Raw genomic sequence first — 6371 nt, 5'->3', positions numbered from 1 at the left:
AAATCCTACAAAAGTGTACGAAGGACCTTAGGTAGGATAGAGGAAAACTCGTTCTTAATACTGCAATCTCATTTTTCCTTTAACTTTTTTTCGACTTTAGGCTTTAGGTTGCTATGGTAAATTTATTGGAATGAGGCTTTATAAGCTGGCTGAAACATTCTATGCAACTGCCAACCAATAGATGCCATTTGTTAGAGTGTAATGAATCTATAAAAAGTATCCCGTGCAAGGTCATGATTACAGTTTAAACATATAAATTTTCAGCCTAAAGCATGCCATGAATGTCGTCCAATTCAAATTAAAAAGCGTTTGCCTAAAAGTATGCCACAAAAATAAATTTACATACAGCAAATCTGATTAGCCACACAACTAGCAAATAAGATATCGAATATTAACTCGTCAGGTCCTAAAGTTTGGGCAGTTTGACAACCTATAATCACCAATTAAATATATAATTAGCATAATCAGTTCAATTGGTAGCTAACATGCGAGTACCTTGTGTATAAAAACCGAGTAAGCGAATCTCACTAATTTAAACGTTCTTTTTGAAATGTATTCAGTTACCCTGACAGTCGCTTCTTTGCTTGGAATTGCAACTCAGGTAACAATCAGCCGTTACGATTCATATATTGTCTTTAAAATTTGAAATGAACCTTTCAGTGTCTTGGTAAAACCAACTATGACGTGGTACTTGTGTCAATTGAGCCGATTGAGGCAATAGGTGGTTATATAATGGACTTCAGAGCTTTAAAAATAATTGGACGGGAGCGAGCTTTAAACGGAAGTATCATAATTCATGAGGACTGCACTGAGGACATTACAGTATCCTTCGAAATGTTCATATTTAGAGATGGCAATTGGACTCAACTCCCATACGGAGCAAAGGACATAACGGCTTGCGAATTTTTCAAACAGTTTTTCATCGGATATTTTAGTCCAGAAAATCTGATTACAAACTTTCCACTCATGAGGAAGGACTATTGTCCCCTACGTAAAGGTGAATATTGGATTATTGAAGCACATCCGAACACTGACAAGTGGGTATCGTTTATGAGACGCGGAATGGTAAAACTACGTTTCGAAGGATTCAAGAATGGCAAAGGCATTGGTGGATATGAAGGTGTTGCAAATATAATTGACCGCGAATATTAAAATTTAATACTAGATAATGTCAATTAAATAAAGCAGTTTACAATTGGCCCAGATTAAGATATTAAGAATTCAACTTAATAACTTCAAAAAGATGCAACTAATTCTGGCGAAATTGCCTGCCATTTTCACTGAACTTTGACCCAAAATCATTGTTGACAAAATGGAAAATGAAGGTCCTTGTATATCAAATAAAATGACATTAAATTATATCAAATGTGATTTGATTCAAACTACAATGGTCTTCAACAATTGATATTTGTATTGAAAATCTATGTGTATTGAAAATAATATTCATATAACGGATAGTAGCCTAGACAATATTACTCACTCTTACACGTTTGTAAGTCACCGACGGCCAACTCTGCCCTTATAGCCCAGCTAGTAAAAAACATTTATAGGTATGCATAATTAGCTATTTTCAGTACGATAAAAAATTAAAATAAATTCGGAATGTTGATACATATCACAATATAATATTAATATGTTAAGTTTTATTTGGGATATTTCAAATATAACACGAGAAAATATTTTGTTTCTAATTTTGGGAATACATCCTTTACGAGTCTGCATACCAATTTGCTGGCCCTAGATCTTTGATACTAATCCGAGATCTAAGAATTCCTTTGTTAGATCGACTCCGATGTTGATGCTGATCAAGGATATCTTAATTTACTTCAATATATCAATTCACCCTTTAGATAGCCTGATATATGATATGATTCCCCGATTTTAATCCAATTTGGTTCAATGATAACAAGTATAACAATTTATTAGGATTTTTTGACAAAAGACTCTGTTTTATCCTTTGGAAGCCATATTACACAGTGCCTAAGTCCTGAATCGCAGATGTACGGTATAGGAAGAGTTGGAAAGTCTAAATAATATTTTGATCCCACCAATACTCAAATAATTATACATAGACGAAAATAGACCGCTTTCTTAGGCATCTTTCGAAATTAATACATGACGATTTATGTAGTCTTAATTAGAATCGTTGCTTGGCTTCTGACCCTATTACCTGATGTTCACAGAGTGTAGATGAATCAAGTGTTTGAGAAATTCTAACATAAGATAAACGAGAAATCATCATGGTTTTGTAATAATGAAGCCATGTACAATATGACCTATGCATAACCCATTTAAAGTTAATTAAAGTGCGCCCAAAAGTGTGTCACAAAAATAGAATAACCGTCTAAAAATTTAGATGGATTACACAATTAGAAAACCTCGAAAACGCTCCTATGGGACGTACTTTCTGTGAGAGGAGGACAACCCATAATTACCAATCAGATGCAATTAATTGGTAAGCATAATCAGTTCAATTGGCAGTTAACATGCGAATTCAGAGTGTATAAAAATCACCTCATTCAACTCTACTAGTCAAATCGAGTGAAAAATGTGCTTTAATTTGTTGATACTGTGTCTCTTTGGAATGACTGTTCTGGTAAGAGTCAAACTATAAAATGAGATCTCTAAAGCAGTGGATTTATCTTGTAGTGCCTCGGCAACAATTCCTATGACATCCGACTTGAATCTATTGCGGGATTTGACGGCGAAGAGGAAACTTTGGTGGACTTTAAAGGATTAAGATTAGTAGGACGTCAGCGAGCTCTAAACGGATCAGTTATTTTTGGTATTGATATGACAGAATATATAGAAGTCTCCTTTGAAACGTCTGCGCTTAAAAATGCCAATTGGACACCTCTACCATATGGGGTTAAAGGACTCAAATCTTGCGACTTTTTTAAAAACTTCTTTTGCAAATATGTCGATCCAACTATAGAAACCACATTTCCGTCTAACGGCGAAGACTACTGCCCCCTACTCAAGGGTGAATATTGGTTTCAGGAAAAGTTATTCAATACCGACAAATGGGTATCATTCATGAAGCGTGGACTCGTAAAGTTGACCTTAAACATGGTAAAGAACGGCAAATCAGTCGGAGGCTTTGAAGGTGTGGGAAACATAGTTGATCGTACATTCTAAAAAAAAACAATATATGTATATACAACTTGTAAAGTTCAATTGCAAATAAAACCGGAGTAAAAGAAGAGGGCGGGCGTTATTGTCCGCTGCACTGAAATTTGCATACACTTGCAAGTTCTTTTTATTAAACTTCCCCTCAATTAGAAAAAAGGATTTATGTCAAAGAACAACCTTCAATCTTAGGCTGAGTAATGCGGCTGTTGTTTGTTTGTTTGTTTATATTCAAAAAATGTGACTGTCCGTGACTTCGACGGATGGGTTTGTACTATGTGAGCTAAATGATATAGTCATCTAATAGAAAATAATGAAGCAATGTCCAGACCCAGACGGGTCAACGGAAACTCTTCTTAGACCGTAAGAGCTACAGAGTTGAAATTTTGCATGGAGCCTTTTGGTATATCTCGAAACCAACCATTATATCATATAACTACCATTCAGATGGCAAAGTAATGAACAGAGATTATCCTAAATAACTACGTTGTTTTCCAAACTATTGTCATAAAAATTAATATTTGCCAGTTTTGTAAATATATTAATGTCTGTACCAAATTTAATTATAATCATATGAATAAGAAGTAACTTCGTTACTTTTTAATATAAAAATCTATCATATTAGTAAATTTTATTTTATTTTATAAGATATAGTGGTCTGATCCTGATGATTTTCATACTTTATAACTTCTTCTTCTGTGCGTCACAAACATCTGACCAATTTTATAATACCTTTTGTAAGGGTATAACAAACAATAACAATACAATATGTAAGGCAAGATAAACAAAAACAGAACTTGCAAGGGTATAAAAGTTTCTCGAAAACTAATAAAGTTATAGTCACCAAATTTGGTATGTACACTTGTTTAGTATGGGCAGGCAGATTCTGAATATCTTAATTTTAACCACGCCTCCTTCAAAACTCCATTATTCTAGTCATATTAAAATTAAATATAGGACACTCATTAATCCTATTAATTTCTACCAACCTTTCCTTCTACCAAATTTTACTCGAACGTATTTTACTACGCGGTCCATAAGGAGGGATTTGAGAGTTGGGAGAGTGAGCGATATGGCATCTGGTTACATGGTTAATTATAATTCATTAGAGTTCTGAATTTAAGGAATTGGTTAATTGGGGACATATTTTTCGGAGTGGGATTTGTAAGAATGGAGAGATGGGCAGAGGTTTTTAAAGATTTGACTTCTCGGGTGTGACATTCCTGTTATTGAGATCACTTGTCTCCAAGGCTAGTTAATTCGATTAGGAATATAAATAATGACTCGTTACGCCCTAAAGTAGTTGCAGAGTGACAACCCACAATTACCAATCGGATGCAATTATTTGGCAAGCATAATCAGTTCAATTGGCAGTTAACATGCGAATTCAGAGTTTATAAAAATCACCTCATTCAACTCTATTAATCAAATCGTGTGAAAATGTGTTTCAATTTCTTGGTCCTGTTTCTCTTCGGGATGACTGTTCTGGTGAGAGTCAAATCACAATATACGATCCTTAAACTAAGGAAAAATCATTTCAGTGCCTCGGAAAAAATAACTACGACATTAGAATGGAATCTTTCGTGGGAACTGCAGGCGATGAGGAAACTTTGGTAGACCTTCGAGGGCTGAAACTAATTGGTCGTGAACGATTTTTAAACGGTTCCCTTTCTATTGCTAGTGATATGGCAAATGATTTTTTAATCTCTGCTAAATTATCCACATTTGTGAATGTTGAATGGGTTCAGTCGCCTTACGCGATAACTAGAATGCCGTTTTGTAAATTTTCTAAAGATTTTCTCTTACAATATGCTGATCCTGAATATGCAATGACCAACTTACCGCACAATTCATCGGATTATTGCCCTCTATCTAAAGGTGAATATTGGATCATTAATGGAATGGCCAATACTGATAAATGGGTGTCGCTTATGAGGCGTGGCCTCATAAAGCTAACTTTGGTATTTTTGAAGGATGAAAAAAGTGTCGGTGGTTTGGAAATCGTAGGAAACATAGTTGATCGCACATTTTAAGTCCACTTTGAATTCGTACAAATATTTCTTAACGTATCCCGCTTTTCAGGCTTAATAAATTGAAAATCGTTCGTGCCGTGTACCTTTTGATTTCCTTATTAATAAATAGATTAAGCACATTTGCCATGTAACTGGTTTGGCGGTGTTCTCATAAAAAACCAACCTTCTTGTCTGACCTATAGATCCCATCGTGATATAGTTTTGCAATCTTTACTGGGCACAAATGGTTGGATGTATCACAAACTTAAGACAGTCTACTTCAGAAAAATCCCCTTCTAATCCCATTGTCTAAAAGCCGATTTTCGGACGATACGTCAGAATTCATCTGAAAAATGTAATACCTAAAGGAGGATTCGATTCTGAAGAGAAATTGCATGTAATTGTGAACAATTTTATGTATAAATTAAATGCATATTTATTATGTTTAGATCAATCTATTCAAAAGTTGTAAAAGGACTTTTTAAAAGTGAATGAAATCTAGATGTAAGAGGTCATAGGTCATAGTCGAAATTTCATACTGACTTAACCTTCATTTTATAATTAATTTCTCTATTTTTATTATAAATAATATAAAAATACTTCAAGTAAAACCACCAAGTAAGCTTTTTTTCGACTATATCTATGTATATAAATATATATGTATGTAAGAGATAGAGATACCAGATAGCTGGCAACGCACCATACTACACTGTTTGCTGGGTAGTCTGGCTCGGAAGCAAGTGTTCGTTGGGTAATCGGCTCTCAGTTGGCAGTCTCTCTCGTTGGTCGTTAGCCGAAGTCACCTATAGAGATAAGATGCGCCCAAATGGATTCATAATCATTTAAATTGGCAGTTAACATGCGAATTCCGAGTGTATAAAAGTCAACTCACCAAACGAAAAATAGTCGAGTCGTGTCCGAAATGCGTTCCACTTGTTTAGTTCTATTTCTTTCTGGGATGATAACGTTGGTAAGAGCCAACTCATGCAATGGTGTTTATAAAATGATGGAATGTCCTTTCAGTGCCTTGGTAGAAATAACTATGACATTAGATTGGAATCTTTTGTTGGATTCGAAGGCGAAGACGAGACTTTGGTGGACTTTCGAGGGTTAAAAGTACTCGGAAGGGAACGAGCTTTGAACGGATCGGCGTTTTCTGCGGTTGATTTGAACAACGGGTTAAAAATCTCTTGTAAAGTGTTTACACTGGAAGTTGGCGTATGGATTCCA

General features: G+C 35.0%; 1 long non-coding RNA gene across 1 annotated transcript; it reads left to right on the top strand.

The window, feature by feature from the left end:
* Window positions 1-2543: 2543 nt before the first annotated feature.
* Window positions 2544-3235, top strand: LOC137583168 (uncharacterized). The gene is made up of 2 exons (XR_011033375.1): window positions 2544-2596; window positions 2650-3235. It is a non-coding gene; the product is annotated as an uncharacterized lncRNA (long non-coding RNA).
* The last annotated feature ends 3136 nt before the right edge of the window (window positions 3236-6371 follow it).

The sequence above is a fragment of the Drosophila tropicalis genome, unplaced genomic scaffold (assembly GCF_018151085.1).
Source record: "Drosophila tropicalis isolate 14030-0801.00 unplaced genomic scaffold, ASM1815108v1 contig_859, whole genome shotgun sequence".
In the NCBI taxonomy this organism is placed as follows: Eukaryota; Metazoa; Arthropoda; class Insecta; order Diptera; family Drosophilidae; genus Drosophila; species Drosophila tropicalis.
Note: the sequence above shows the minus strand (reverse complement) of the source record. Positions and strands in the feature narration are given on the sequence as shown.